This window comes from Delphinapterus leucas, chromosome 12 (assembly GCF_059928025.1).
Source record: "Delphinapterus leucas isolate spDelLeu-1000000601 "Yukka" chromosome 12, BTC_Dleu_Yukka2, whole genome shotgun sequence".
Classification (NCBI taxonomy): Eukaryota; Metazoa; Chordata; class Mammalia; order Artiodactyla; family Monodontidae; genus Delphinapterus; species Delphinapterus leucas.
In genome coordinates, this window is record NC_143140.1 from 76165555 (window position 1) to 76181930 (window position 16376).

At 38.7% G+C, this 16376-nt stretch overlaps 1 protein-coding gene and 1 non-coding gene across 12 annotated transcripts in view; both read left to right on the forward strand.

The window, feature by feature from the left end:
* UTRN (utrophin) overlaps nt 1-16376 on the forward strand; it is a 508091-nt gene that overhangs the window by 78825 nt on the left and 412890 nt on the right. Inside the window, exon 1 of one of the 11 annotated variants that reach the window (XM_089922093.1) lies at nt 645-2302. The exons of the other annotated variants lie outside the window; for them this stretch is intronic. The gene's annotated coding sequence lies outside the window, so the exon portion shown is untranslated. Of the gene's footprint in view, nt 1-644; nt 2303-16376 lie in introns of those variants that run through there. 11 annotated transcript variants of the gene reach the window in all.
* Nucleotides 8023-8129, forward strand: LOC115802065 (U6 spliceosomal RNA). The gene has a single exon (XR_004022445.1). It is a non-coding gene; the product is annotated as a U6 spliceosomal RNA (small nuclear RNA).

Below are 16376 nucleotides of genomic sequence, written 5' to 3' on the forward strand. Positions count from 1 at the left end.
CAGGCGGACTCTCAACCACTGCGCCACCAGGGAAGCCCTTTCCTTGATAATTTTATACATATGATTTTTTTCTGACCTCCATCCCAGTCATCATTATATAGATAAGGCAATTGTCATTGAATATTTAGAACTTTTAGAATAATATTTAGAATAATTTTTAGAAAGTATACATTTCAGAAATACTCAGTTTACTGTTAGAATGGAAGAAGGGTTTTGTCGTAGACAAGTAGATGTCAGTTTAATAACCTACTAGCTTAGACACTGCCTAAGCCTTTTGTTTTCCTATGATAAATTTGATTACCCTTTACTTAGAAGGAGAAACTTATCTTCAAGGAGATAATTATTTGCTGGATGAAGGCCAAGAGAAGAAGTCTAGGAATGTTAAGCCCCCTTATAAGAGGAAGTTTGTGTTTCTTTTATTACTGATAATCCTTAGTGATCTAAGGATTGAAGTCCTGTAAATTTATCACTGCTCTTCCTTTTCATTTCCCATAAAGAGCCTTTGTACAGGCAGTTGAGAATGATCACATGGACATTTAAGATGGCCTGGTGCTGGACATTCATTCCTTCAGTTTTTGTATTTTGCATCAAGTAGAAGAAAGAAGGAAAAACCTTGGGCTATAACAAATAAGAATGACATTAACTAGAGAACAGTGGGTCTGACTTGTAGTAGATGCTCAATAAAAAATATTTAAAGGAAGGAACCAAATAATTTGTTTGTATATGTGGTTAAAGTTAGTTTTCATAGGGTGGACTTTCTCTCTGTCTCTCCCTCCCTCTCTTTTTGCTTTGGGAAAGGTGTTTCTGTTGTATCCAAAGGAAAGAGACACATTTTTTTAGCGTTTGGAAAGAACTGTAAATTATAAGCTTAAAAATACGATTGGCTTAGGGTCATCCTAAGAATTACAGAGGAGGACCTAAAAGAGATCTAGTGACTATTTTTTCATGATTTAGAAGATGCCTCTACTGTATTTGGCTTAAGGGATTTTGCTTTGTTATCTGATAAAGCAAAGATTTGTTATCTGTCTTGACCTTTTATAAAATGAGACCTTATAATAATCTTTTGAGATAAAGTTCTTAAACTTTTTTCTGGGTCAGGGAGTCATTTAAAAATTGTTAGGAACTATGGAATTTCTGCCACCACTCCAAATCACATTTGCAAGTACACAATTTTTCTCACAACTTTAAGAAGTTTGTAAAGTCACTAAAACTTCTCCAGATATAGAACAAAATATAACCTTTTGTTCATTTGTTCATTTTATTCATATGTGTTCATTCATTTCCATGGCTTTTAAGGTTTGTAGGATTTTTGGAGCGAATGCTACCCTTTTTTTAAAAAACAAAATATTATGTATATATGTTTTAAAAAGTCAACCATTTCATCACATAAAAATTATGCCCTACTCCCAGGGAGGGAAACCTCCATCATTAGATGATTTTTTTTTTTTTTTTTGGTTTGTGTGCATATGCTAGCAGATGTATTATAATATATAGTCGTAATGCCTATTTTTAATAAATATAAAATCATATTGTTTTACAGCTGTTTTTGTTTTTTGTTTCTGCTTTAGCTATACATATTGAATCCCTTTCCATGCCAGTATTGGTAGATCTAGCATATTCCTTTAAAAGCACTACTTCGCCCTTTATTTAGCATGAGCATAATTCTACAGACATACTAAAATTATTTGTAGATTGACTTTTATATTGAACATGGTTGGTGGCAGAAATAAGAGGAGAGAAGGAGCGACTGGTCGGAATGACATCGTCGTTGCTCAAACTCTGCTTTGTTCATCTTCTCAGAGACTGGTTGTGTAGAGCTGGAGAAGGCATACATTTTGAACAGAGGAGGTTGTTGGCCAAGAAATAGGCCTCCCCCTAACACAATACCCACTGTGATGATTTACAATGTTTCAATCTCAGCAAAAATACCACTTGTATTCTGAATTCCTTTGTTTCAACTACATAACTCAATAAGAAAGTTTCCTACAATTGAAAAGAATAGGCACTGTTTAGAGGCCAAGTTTTGCCTTGTAAGGCTGAATGTGCTTTATTTTAAGCTACTCTTTCTTCTCAAGAAGACTGGTATAAACAAGAGGAGGGCCCTCTGGTAATTTCTATGCAAAGCATCAGTAATACTGTTTCTTTTTAATTTAATTATTTTTAATCCTGCTTATTTATTTAGTGCCTAACGCTATAGCACCTAATGAGCTCAGTGTTTGTGACAGTACATCCTACTAATGAGTGGAGGCAGACTGCCTGGTTGGAATCTCTTCTTCAACTCTTATTAGCTATGAAGCCTCGGGTAAGTTTAGTAACTGTTTCCTCATCAATAAAATGGGGGATACTCATAGGACAAACTCATGGTTGTTACGAGGATTAAATAAGATAACGCAAGTGAAAAGACAATCCAGGGAATGGGAGAAAATATTTGCAAATTGTATTCCTGATAAGGATCTAGGACCCAGAATATATAAAGAATTCTTATAACTCAACAATAAAAAGACAAATAGCCCAGTAGAAAAGTGGGCTAATTTTTGAATAGACATTTCTCCAAAGATATACAAGTGGCCAATAAGCTTGTGAAAAATATGTTCAACATCATTAGTCTTTAGGGAAAGGCAAATCAAAATCACAATGAGATTCTACTAGGATGAGTATAATAAAAAATATGGAAAAGAAGTGTTGATGAGGATGTGGACCCTCATGCACTGCTGGTGGAAATGTCGAATGGGTACAGTATCTTTGGAAAACAGTTTGCTGGTTCCTCAAAAAGTTAAGTGTTGGTTTATCTAACTCAGCAGTTCCACTCTAAGTTACATCCCCAAGAGAACTGAAAACATATGCCCACGCAAAAACTTGTTCACAGATGTTCATAGCAGCATTCTTCGTAATAGGCAAAAGGTGGAAACAACCAGAACGGCCATCAGCTGATGAATGGATCAACAAAATGTGGTCTCTCCATACAAGGGAACATTACTTAGCCATAAAAAGCAATGTAGTATCGATACAAGCATGAACCTTGGAAACATAATGCTAAGTGAAGGAAGCCTGGCACAAAAGGCCACATATCATATAATCTATGTGAAATGTCTAGAATAGGAAAATCCGTAGAAAGTAGATGAGTGGTTGCCTAGGGCTCGGGGAGGGGAGGGAATGGGGAATGACTGATAATGGGTACAGGGTATGGGGGATAATGAAAATGTTCTGGAATTAGATAGCGATGATTGTTGCATAACTTTGCAAATATACTAAAAACTGCTGAATTGTACACTTCAAATGTATGGATTTTGTGGCATGTGAACTATATCTCAATTGACAAAAAAATGAGATAATGCAGGGGCAGTGGTACCATGCCTTCATATGGTAAGAACTCTGCACCTATTAACTACTTCTACTGCTATCATTATTTTCATTATTATTATAAAAGGATAATTTCTTGTAATGTGCTTATATTATTTCTAGTTCTTTTCTTCAAATTACACAAATGTTAGCAGTTTGGTGCTTGTAAAATGTTTTTCAAGATCTGCAGTTGTGAACAGGTTCTGTGATGGAAAGCCTTTGAATTATTGTGAATGTGTTTTTTCCGTTTGCTTGCACTGCATCTTCTTAGTATAAAATAAAGTACTTCTTGGCAGGTCATATGGCATTTATAGATTTTTTTTTTCTTTTTACTCTCTTTCATTTGATTTATCTGATTGGCCACACTCAACTCTTATGATGAAGAGAAAGCAGAGAAACCAAGAATAGGATAATCTAGAGGAATTCCTCAATCTTGATGAAATCTCCTTTTAATATTTTTCTTCCCACTGTTAAACTAGTAATTTTTCTCCTTCTGGGCAATAGCTACATAGTATGGGACTTACAGTAGTACAACATGTTAACATAAACACACTTGGATGTTTTTTGACAACATTTTATGTAAAATATATGTTAAAATCGAGTCTTTACGTAGTCAGTTATCTGGAATAACATTTGGACTTTGCTAAATATGTCTATGGTATCCTCAACACTGATCCTTTTAGAACTATTAATAGATGAGACTTGGGAGCATTTCATGGTTTTCAGGATTAAATGGTATTTATGCAAGTATACAAACTTTAGTACATTCTAGTTTATAACATGTTAGAATATTTGATTATGGCTAGGGAATTGCACATTATCTGCCTATTTTAGGATCTAAAATTGATCTGAGTTGTGTTTCTAGATTTACTCCCTCAAGCTTAAAGGGTGTTCTGATTTTGTTACTATCAATATCAACAGAAGATCATTTCAGTTTCCTTGTAGCTGGGTGTCATGGTGACTTTTTTTTTTGGCCAGGCTCTTTCTTTGAATGTGTGACCTTGTTTGGCTTGTCTTTGATTATTATATATCTCTACTTAGTCTGATTTGCCTGGCTGTTGCTTTACTACTTCACTTTGACCTTTGATAAAGCTGTTACACTGACTCTTTCCTAGTGGGGACCCACCTGGTTGCCCTGCCAATTAGATGCTTTGGTCTTGCTTGCTGGTTGGAGTGTGTCCCTTGATGGCCTTAAAGCTGGTATTCTTTGTATGCTAACACATATATATGGAATCTTAAAAAAAAAAAAAAAGTTCTGGAGAACCTAGGGGCAGGACAGCAGTAAAGACGCAGACATAGAGAATGGACTTGAGGACACAGGGAGGGGAAAGGGTAAGCTGGGACGAAGTGAGAGAGTGGCATGGACATATATACACTACCAAATGTAAAATAGATAGCTAGTGGGAAGCAGCTGCATGGCACAGGGAGATCAGCTCGGTGCTTCGTGACCACCTAGAGGGGTGGGATAGGGAGGGTGGGAGGGAGACACAAGAGGGAGGGGATATGGGGATATATGTATGCATATAGCTGATTCACTTTGTTATACAGCAGAAACTAACACACCATTGTAAAGCAATTATACTCCAATAAAGATGTTAAAAAAAAAAAGGAGAGGAGAAAAAAAACTGGTATTCTTGTTTCCTAGTTCCTGCCTGGGTGCTGTGTGCGGTACCTCTTTTGTGTTCTAGAGCACAGGCTTGTCTCTGACAGTTGCCACCTTCTGCATGGCAGTTTTATGGCATGACTTTTTTTTCATGCCACACAAGGGGTAGCAGCCTTTTTTAAAATTGTATGTTTAACATGAGTATTAATACTAAAATCTTATTTATTATGTATATATGAATACATTATATATGGTTACTGTTTTGATTTGAAAATTTCTATAGTAATTGTGTCCTAAAATATTTATATTATTTATATTCTTATTTAGAAAAAAAATAAACGGTGAGTTCTGGTAAATTATACATTAAAGAATTATGTGTACAACTGCCATAGGTGTCTTTGGTTAAATTCTTTTATTAAAATTGCACTTTTAGTGAAGTAAAAAAACTTACCGTAATTTCTGTGTACATGTGTGTAATATATTATAACATGTATTTATATGTATAATTGAGATTGTAGTTTACTAGTATGTATTCACATAAATCTATTAAGTTAAAATATGTGCCATTTATTAAAGTTGGGCACAATTATGTGTTTGTACATAAACCCATGCGATCTTGGAATGTAGTCTTGGGGCTGGGCTGACGGTCTGTGTGTATGAATGTAGGGAGAACGACTCGTGTGTGGTTTCTATTTCTTTCCACCGTGAGGGCCCTGCACAGTTTCTTTTCTGGTTAGCTGCTGCCGACATGATTGTAGGGCTGCTCCCTAAGTGTGGCTTGGCCTCAGAACCCACGCTGTCTGCTTCCAGACCTACTCCTTCTCCGGTTGCAAGTCAGCGTAGTATAATATTTACTGGAAGAGAGTAAGTGGGTACGGTTGCTTTACGTGTGCTCCAGCTTGCCCTTATTAGTATTTCTTGGTTCTCCCATCAGCAGGTCTCTGATTTCTTCCTCAAAAAACAACCTTGTGCAGTCATGATCCTTCTGCCTTTACAAATCAGCCGGGCTTTGGAAAGGGAAGTGATTGTTCATCAAAACTCTAAACACCGGGATAAAATGTTCTTATTTAGATGAATCAGGGGTCAATTTAATTTTCTAATGAGCTTTAGAATTGCTTTTCTTGTCTGCCTTTAGGCACTCTTTTAATTCTGGCTTTTCTTCTTTTCAATGTTTCTAGAAGCCACATTTTCACTCTCTGCTCATAATAAAATGATCTTTAGACACGTGGAAAAGAGGAAATGAGAAAGAAAATCTGGGTTATCTCAGTGATCGTGGTTTTAGAATTTTGCAGAGGGATGAAAAGGCCATAGATATAATAGAATCATGTTCTTTTATTGAAGTGGACAATTTATAAGTCTAGATTGAATTATAGTCAATATACAGTTTGTTTGGACTTAATGAACATATTAAATACATTCATTCAATAATTTTTAAAATCGACAACGTGTATTGGGAGCTGCATATACTATGGCAATCAAAGTAGACTTTTCTTGCCCTCATGGACTTAGCAAATCAATGGGTAATCAAATTGAGATAGGTATAGGGTGCAAAGGAAAAGAAAACAGGGTACTTTGAGAGATTGGGGAGGTCCAGAAGAAAAGATGTTTAAAATTAGATCTGAAATAGCCATAGGAGTTAAGCAGGTTGACAATGGGCTATAAGCAGGCAGAGCAGCATGAGCAAATATCCTGGGGCAGGAAAGGGCTGGGTGCATCTGAGTAACACAAAGGCCAGTGTGGCTGGAGCTACTGAGAGGAGGGGAGAGTATTGCAAGATTAGACTTGGCATAGGTAGGGGTCAGATGATTCAGAGCTTTGTAAACCGTGTTAATTTAATTGTTCCAGAGTTCATTGTCAAGCTGGCCAGCATTTAGAAAGTGGATTGAAAAGGAACAAGAGCAGACATTAGGAGATGGTGTCAGGTTATTGGCATTACGTTAGTGGATTCCAAGCAGGAGATAACAGTAGCTCAGACTGGGGGATGACTGGGAGATGAAGAGTTGTGGGCGGAGTTAAAGTATATTTAGGAATTTGGGACCAACAGAAATTGGTGATAGATTGTGGTAGTAGATAGATTGTGGAATGCCAAGGACTGGTTTCAGGGTCCTGGCGTGAACAAGAGGGTAGTTTACGGTGTTGTGTACTGAGTTAAGAAAGACTGGAGACAGAATTGATTTGAGAGAAGACCAACAGTTCAGTTTCGGATGTGTTAAGTTTGAAATGAGTCTGTGAGATATCTCAGTGCAGGTGTCAGATTGACGGTTGGATACGTGCTGTGTTATTTATCTCTTGCTGCATAACAAATTGCTCTGAAACTTAGCATCAGATCTGTATTAGTTATCCATTGCTGTATAACAAATTACCCCAAGCTTTAGCAGCTTAAAACAACAAATATTTACTGCCTCATGAGGTTTTCTGGGTCAGGAGTTTGGGAGTGGCTTTGCCAGGTGATTCTTGCCAAGGGACTCTCATGAGGCTGCAGTCAAGTTGTTGACCAGGGCTGCAGGCTTGACTGAGGCTGGAGGATCTGATCCCAGAATGAGTTATGCACATGGCTTTGGCTCACCATCGGCCCCAACTGGGCCATATGGTTATCCTTAGTTTCAAGAGGAGGTGAGTATTATAACTGGCTATCTTGCTTCAAGGGGGAAAAAAAAATGAGATTAGATTTGTAAGCAAGAAAGGGGAAAAGGATGATTGAGTAGGTAAACAGCAGTATCTACCACAGTGAGTTTGAACAAATGCTTTCCTCTGGAGTGAGATAACTAGAGGCATGGTCATAGTGAAAATTCTGATTCTAGAATTCAGAATATCTGACTTTATATTCCAAAGGAATATGTTAAAAATATGAGTTTTAGGGCTTCCCTGGTGGCGCAGTGGTTGAGAGTCCGCCTGCCGATGCAGGGGACACGGGTTCGTGCCCCGGTCCGGGAGGATCCCACATGCCGCGGAGCGGCTGGGCCTGTGAGCCATGGCCGCTGAACCTGCGTGTCCGGAGCCTGTGCTCTGCAATGGGAGAGGCCACAACAGTGAGAGGCCCGTGTACCGCAAAAAAAAAGACTTTTAAAAGATGAAATTGGGTGCTCGCTTTGTCAGCACATATACTAAAATTGGAATGATACAGAGAAGACTAGCACAGCCCCTGTGCAAGGATGACATGCAAATTCATGAAGCGTTCCATAGTTTTTATATGTATGGCTGATTCACTTTGTTTTAAAGCAGAAACTAACACACCATTGTAGAGCATTTATACTCCAATAAAGTTGTTTAAAAAAAAAAGATGAAATTGGAACCAAGTGAAATTTCCTCATTCGTCTTATTGGGGGATGTATGAGTTGAGACATACTAAATATTTCTTCTTTGAAAATCGGGTGGAAACGAAAAATATTTATTGCATGTGCTTTTTATCCCTACTTTTTTTTTTTTGTGGTGCAATACATATAACATAAAATTTACCATCGTAACCATTTCTAAGTAAACAGTGGTATTAAGTACATTTACATTGTTGTGTAGCTATGACCACCATCCACCTCCATAACTCATTTTATCTTGCAGAATGGAAAGTCTGTACCTATTAAACAATGACTCCTAATTCCAGTCTCCCCCCAGTTTCTGGAAACCACCATTCTACTTTCTGTCTTTATAAATCTGACTACTGTAGGCACCTCATATAAATGGAATCATGCAGTATTTCTCTTTTTGTGATTGGCTTATTTCATTTGGCAAAATGTCCTCAAGGTTTATCCATGTTGTACAATGTATCAGAATTTTCTTCCGTTTTAAAAGGCTAATATTATTCCATTGTCAGTATATGCCATATTTTGTTTGTCCATTCATCCATAGGTGGACACTGGGGTTGCTTCCACTTTTTAGCTATTGTGAATAATACTGCCATGAATATGGGTGTGCAGATGTTTCTTCAAGATCCTGCTTTCAATTCTTTGGGGCATATTATTGCGTGTGCTTTTAACTCAGGTTCAGTCAGGTTTGCTAGTTTACCCTTGTCCTGAGGGAAGTGCTAATGCTTTGAAGAAAGATTATCTGTCCAAATCTTTTTTTTTTTTTTTTGCGGTACGCGGGCCTCTCACTGTTGTGGCCTCTCCCGTTGCGGAGCACAGGCTCCGGACGCGCAGGCTCAGCGGCCATGGCTCATGGGCCTAGCTGCTCCGCGGCCTGTGGGATCTTCCCTGACCGGGGCACGAACCCGTGTCCCCTGCATCAGCAGGCGGACTCTCAACCACTGCGCCACCAGGGAAGCCCTGTCCAAATCTTTTTGTTTGATTCACTCTCTTGCTCACTTCAAGAAAACTTTGTCATCATGAATTATATTTTATGTCTAGGATGATGGAAGAGAAGGGGCAACTGTAGTTTCTCAGAAGACACTGGCCATTGGGTTGCTGCAATGTAAAAGAACTCTAGTTTTTAGGGTGTCATTAGAAAGGAAATATGAAACAAAGCAGAGAACATATCCTTTTTATGCAAAGCTGTGTTGACTGTGCACATGGATTACTCTCTAAGATTCTGGTCTCCTACTTAAGAAATGATTTTACAGTGAGAGAAGTCTAGTAAGGAAACCTAAGTCTTGGAGCAAATGCTTTTGGTGTTTTTATAAAACTGACTAAAATGATTAAGACTCTTCAGTCTAAAATCATGAAAGTGGAGAGAAGATATAATCACTGGCTATAAAATCATTTGTTTCAGAAGAGCAAACAAGAATTGTTCTTCTAATCTTCAACTAAATTAATTAATCTTCAACTAAGTTTAATTAATCGAGACTTTTTGATGCTTTAATGAGGTACATTTAAGACGAAGGAAAGGAAGATCTATTATATATAGAAAAGAATTACCAAGTTTTGCTATTCCCAGAGATGGTATAGATTGAATTTACAAATTTTCAAAAAAAAGACAAGTAAATATCAGACCCACAGTAGAGACTATTAAATAAAAATAGTGCTGATTTGAGGCAGGATCCTAATTTTCAACAGTGACATAGGGACTTTCCAGGCGGTCCAGTGGTTAAGTCTCCGTGCTTCCAATGCAGGGGGCGCGAGTTTGATCCCTGGTCGGGGAACTAAGATCCCACATCCTGCACAGTGTGGCCAAAAATTAAAAAAAAAAAAAAAAGTGACCTAGAGGATAAATGATCATAGAGGATAACATTAGTGTGCTTGGGGGAGTGGTTTCTTGCATTTTTGCTCATGCTGTGGATTTTATCTTTTATCTCCCTTATCCAACCCTACCTGAATAAGCTTTTCAATAAAAATTATTAATAACTCTTGTGAACTTTTTATATAGTTATGTAAGTTGAAAATGAGGGAGTATGCATTTTTTAATATAAGGCTATATTTAAATTATTTTACTCATTAACTTTCAGTTTGTACACTTTGAAGCAAACAGTGCTGTGCTTCATGGGCTGATTTCTTCTTTTCTTTTTTTAATTAATTAATTTATTTTTGGCTGTGTTGAGTCTTTGTTGCTACGCGCAGGCTTTCTCTGGTTGCAGGAAGTGGGAGCTACTCTTCGTTGCAGTGCCCGGGCTTCTCGTCGCAGTGGCCTCTCTTGTTGCGGAGCACAGGCTCTAGGTACGCGGGTTTCAGTAGTTGTGGCACGCGGGCTCAGTAGTTGTGGCTCGCGGGCTCTAGAGCGCAGGCCCAATAGTTGTGGTGTACGGGCTTAGTTGCTCCGCGGCATGTGGAATCTTCCTGGACTAGGGCTTGAACCCATGTCCCCTGAATTGGCAGGCGAATTCTTAACCACTGTGCCACCAGGGAAGTCCTCATGGGCTGATTTCTTAACTGTGAGTTTCGTGGGAAAAATCTTTACCCCTGAGTTTTTTGTTTTATAAATTTACTTTTTATTTATTTATTTTTGGCTGCATTAGATCTTCATTGCTGCGCATGGGCTTTCTCTAGTTGCGGCAAGTGGGGGCTAGTCTTTGTTGCAGTGTGTGAGCTTCTTACTGCGGTGGCTTCTCTTGTTGCAGAGCATGGGCTCTAGGTGCCCGGGCTTCAGTAGTTGTGGCATGAGGGCTCAGTAGTTGTGGCTCATGGACTCTAGAGCACAGGCTCAGTAGTTGTGGTGCACGGGCTCAGTTGCTCCGCAGCATGTGGGATCTTCCCAGACCAGGGATTGAACCCGTGTCCCCTGCATTGGCAGGCAGATTCCTAACCACTGCGCCACCAGGGAAGTCCTACCCCTGAGTTTTTAAGGGGAAACAGTGTTCCTTTCTGTCATGTTCTTCCTGCTTATTATAAATATCTTGGGCAAAGGATTGCATTTTAATGGACTTGCAATTTTGAAAATTTATTAAAGTGACTTCATTTTTAAAAAATTATCTTACGTCTTGGTTTTAACTTGTTGTGGCTCAATGTTAAAACATTCTAAAATAGAGAAAAAAGTTTAAAAAACTACTTCTGAAATACTCTATTTTTCTTATTTAAAAATTGCATTTATACGGCATGGTATTAAAGTATATGAACAAAGGACAAATACTCCTCATTTTTCTCCCAGATATGTGTTCTTTTTCTGAAAGTCAGTAAAATACGAGGTTTTGAGAAAGTCTAGGTAGCTTGTGTAATCTGTCAATAACTTTATGTTTTGCATTAATCTTCTCTTCTGTCTTCTCGTCTTAATAACTGATCAGTGCGCTGATCGTTTTGCCTAGGAATACTTTATTGCAAAAGGTGTATTTTAAGTGATGCAACTCCCTCTTCACCAGTGTTTCCATAGTGAATGGACTAGAAGACGGGGAGAGATCGGCCGACTTGGCACAGTTATTTTACATATAGCCAATTATCTCTTCAGGCTGAAGTGGAAAATTCACTGGAAAGACAGATATAAGTAAAAGCAGCTTAACCTGGAGAGTTTCATTTTTAGAAATACGTGCCCTTAACTGCATCTAATTTAGGAGTATGGATCCTGATACATTTCTCTCACTCATCCTCTGGGGTTTGGCTCCATAAGGGAGCCCTTCTTGGGTACTCAGTGTTGGCATCTAACATCTCTCCCTCCCTCCTAGATCCTTCCTGTCTGCATGTAATTACAGATACATGGAAGTCTCCTATTCTCACCATCCCGCTCCGAGGCAGACAAGACAGGCAGACAGACCTCCTCTCAGCTCAGTTTATTTTTATAGCTGCCAAATTCTCTAACCTTCCTACTTGTCCACATTAAAGTGGAGAAAACTACTTTTGCAGGATGGGTGCTTTAAAGAAAAGAATGGTACAGAGTGTTATGCACTCATTTCAGAAATTAGCAAATATAGCTAATAAAAATAGAATATAAGAATCTCTCAGAACCTTCTGAGAAATAAACAGTGCTAATATTTTGGCTCTTACCTTTCTGGTCATATATGTATACATTGTATAAATGAAGCACCGTGTGCTTTGATGACCTGCATTTTTATTCCTTAATATATTATGAAAAATCCTTCCATATCTTTATTTTCTTCTCTAGTATCATTTTTGACAGTTGTATTTATGTATGAAAATATGCTTCTAAATAATCCCCAAGGATGGACATTTAGATTAACAATTGTTTTCAATTATCAAGTGTGCTTTGAAGAACATCCTTTTAAAGATATCTAAATATTTGTGTATCTAATGATTTCCTTAAGATAAATTTCCAGAATTTCTGGGTCAATGGTTATAAAACGTAGAAGTATGTTAATATCAGTGTAGTTATATTGTCCCAGGAAACTTGTAATAATTTACACGCCTGCCAGCCCAAAGCCAGCTTCCCTGTTCCCTCACAACATCGCATGCCATCTGGGTCTTAGGGGTTAAGTTTACTTTTCTTTTTTCAGGCCTCATTTTCCCCCAGATCCTCCGGTATCTTGCTTTAACTCTGTGGACTATGTCTTTCTTCTGAAAACTTGAGCTTCTGGGGTGGTCTCCTCCACGTGAAGACCTTCTCTCATTTGCTCTGGTTCTGCTTGGTATCTTCACCCAAATATCCTGCTAATCTCTAATTCATTAGGTGCAAAGGAGAACTTCCTTTCTAATCCATTTCTCTTCCTGTGCTGTTCTTATGTTTTTTTTGTTTTTTGTTGTTTTTTTCTTTTTAAGTAGAGAAGCACTGTCATCCTTCAAGTTAACCTAAAAGCGTGGGAATTTTTTGGACTCTCTTTCTCCTTCATTACCCTTGCGCTGGTTTGGTAGTCAAGTCCTGGCAACCTTACCTCTAAAACTCTGTACTTCTTGCATCCATCCCTTTTTTTCTAATCTCATTGCTACTCCACTACTTCAGGCTTTCAGATATCTAGTATGGGAGATTATAATATACCTCAAACTAGCTTCCTTTCTCCCAGTCTCCTTTCCTACTAAATCTAGTTTTCATGTTAAACTCAACTACAGGACACTTCTGATTGTGTCACTCCTTTGCTCAGTAAAAGTCAGTGGCCAACATTGCTTGCTTGTTTAAACCCTCAGCTTGATATTCAAAATCCTCCACAGTCTAGCTGCAGTCTATTTCCAAAATTCAGTGGCATTGCAACTCTGGTCTAAAGCCATCCAGCCAGAGGAACAACTCACATTTTTGTCTGCCTGTCCTGTTCTTTTCATGCCTTTAGGACTTTGCTTCAGCTGTTCTCTTCCATAAATGCCCCTTTTAACAATTTTTATATGCCTTTAACATATCAATTCAAGGCCTAATTCAAATGCAATTTATTCCTTGAATTCTTCTCTGACCTCCTCTTCACTTCCATCGAGAAGAAACATTTTTCCTCTGAATTTATAAGTGTATCTGTACCTAATATATTAGCTATAGTTGTCCATCTGTTATTTATGTACTTGTCTCACACCCTTCTCCCAAAACTCTTCACACACCTCCCCTTGAGAGCTTTCTGAAGGCAGCACTTGGATCTCTTTTGGGACCAATATAGTTGGTCTGATGCTCAGTAAATGTCACCATCTGTTTCTTTGCACAGTGTTTTCTACAAAATAGGTGAACAACTAATTTTCATTAAAAGAGTAGGAAATATAAAACTTTAAATGATGAATATAAGAAAGACTTAGAAATATTTCCTATTCTTTTTTTAAAATTTTTTTTATTTTTATTTTTTTTTAACATCTTTATTGGGGTATAATTGCTTTACAATGGTGGTGTTAGTTTCTACTTTATAACAAAGTGAATCAGTTATACATATACATATGTTCCCATATCTCTTCCCTCTTGCGTCTCCCTCCCTCACACCCTCCCTATCCCACCCCTCCAGGCGAAAGTCTTATAAAATGGACAAAACCAATTTGGTTATGCACAACCATTAATTTTTGCTATAGTTTTGCTCAGTAATATTAGCCCCCTGTGCTTAAAAGTGGGGTGTGAAGGGTATCCATTGTCCTACTATCAGGGTTATAATGAAGGCAACTTTCAGACCAAACCTGCTGTGCATATTAGCATTCATTAAACAATCATTATTAGCAAGCAGGCTGAAAAAAATTTCATGCAGCCTGTTTCATGAGCTTGGAAAGCCAAGGCTCTCTGTCCTTTTGAAGGACATGAAGGTTTTAGTTGCAGGAAATGCAGCAATATTCTAGAGCTGTGCAATGCAGTATGAAGGCTGCTGTGACTAGTCCAAGCTAAAATGTGCTATAAATGTGAAATACACACTGAATTTCAAAGACAGTAAGAAAAAAAGAATGTAAGACATCAGTAGTTTAAAGTAAATTGAGTATATGTTGAAATGGCAATATTTTGATGTATTGGGTTAAATATTACTAAAATTGTTTTTACGTCTTATTTTAAAGTGGCTACGAGGAAATTTAAAATTATGTATATTTCTATTGGACAATGTTGTTTTAGAGAAAAGATTTAGTTAGACTTATAGACAGCATCAGGTAACTAGAATCCTCCCAGCTAATGGCTGAACACAGGGCCTTAAGGGATCTAGCCTCCTAGACTTGCTAGATTTTATTGTTTAATCGATGCTGGGACATGTCTATAAAATATTTTGGTCAATTCATATGCATTGAATAACACTAAATTCACCAGTGGGAGATTGTTTCTAATCTTCTAATTATGCCAGTTCTCAAGCCTCAGTAAAAGCACATTTCTCACATTCATTAAATTAATTAGCAAAGGCTCTGGTGTTAATGGCGGCACAGATAATTGATGCCTTTTTAGTGGCCACCTCTGGAGTTTAGCCTTTCTAATTAAATTACAGCTCACCATCTCTGGAGTGTTTTCTTGGGTTGGGACAACTATGAGCCCCTAGAGTGGTTTGCACACTGGAATATGTGTGTCCCCTTGTGGCCAGCTTTTCCAGGTTGTTTAAGCAACTTGAGGAGGCATCTTAGGTACCGGCCTTCTGCTTTCTCATCTTTCCTTTCAGGATTCCCCTCCTGCAGTTTACAAGAGAAAGACACACCTCTCACCCTCCCCAAATCTTACTGTGCTGCATTACTTTGAGGCACCAAACAAGGGGGCAGGTTCAAAATGTGAAGAAAAGAACACTTCCTTAAGACTTATTAAAATAGTCAGTGCCGGGGCTTCCCTGCTGGCGCAGTGGTTGAGAGTCCACCTGCCGATGCAGGGGACACGGGTTTGTGCCCCGGTCCGGGAAGATCCCACATGCCGCGGAGCGGCTGGGCCCGTGAGCCATGGCCGCTGAGCCTGCGCGTCTGGAGCCTGTGCTCCGCAACGGGAGAGGCCACAGCAATGAGAGGCCCGTGTACCGCAAAAAAAAAAAAAAAAAAAAGTCAGTGCCTTACTACATCTGAGGCAAGGCTTTGTGTCCCCCTTCCGTCCGACCATCCATCCAACCATCTATCCACCCACCTACCTTAGAATGAGAATTCTAAAGTGAGCTTTTGCCCTGGAGTACATATGAATGTGGTTTTAATTTTTAAAATTTTAATTAATTAATTTATTTGGCTGTACCTTGCTGCTTGCAGGATTGTAGTTCCCTGACTAGGGATTGAACCTGGGCCTTGGCAGTGAAAGCGCCGAGCCCTAACCTCCTAACCACTGGACCGCCAGGGAATTCCCTGAACATGGTTTTTATTTTATTTTAATTTTTTAAATTGTAGTTTCTTTATTATGGAATATTTAAAATCTGGACTCGGTTTTTAAATAGAAAACTAAAGTCAGACTTCCCATGTCAGAAATTATGTCTAATTGAGCTGATTAGTTTGACAGTGAGGACGAGTTTTGCCATTTAGGGAATAGAGGAGACATTTTCTATTAGTCGAATGATCTAGATTTGCAGCTGCTTAACAATGTGCTGGGAGTTACATTTTCGGTACGCGGGCCTCTCACTGTTGTGGCCTCTCCCGTTGCGGAGCACAGGCTCCGGATGCGCAGGCTCAGCGGCCATGGCTCACGGGCCCAGCCGTTCCTCGGCATGTGGGATCCTCCCAGACCAGGGCACGAACCCGTGTTCCTTGCATTGGCAGGCAGACCCTCAACCACTGTGCCACCAGGGAAGCCCTGTAGT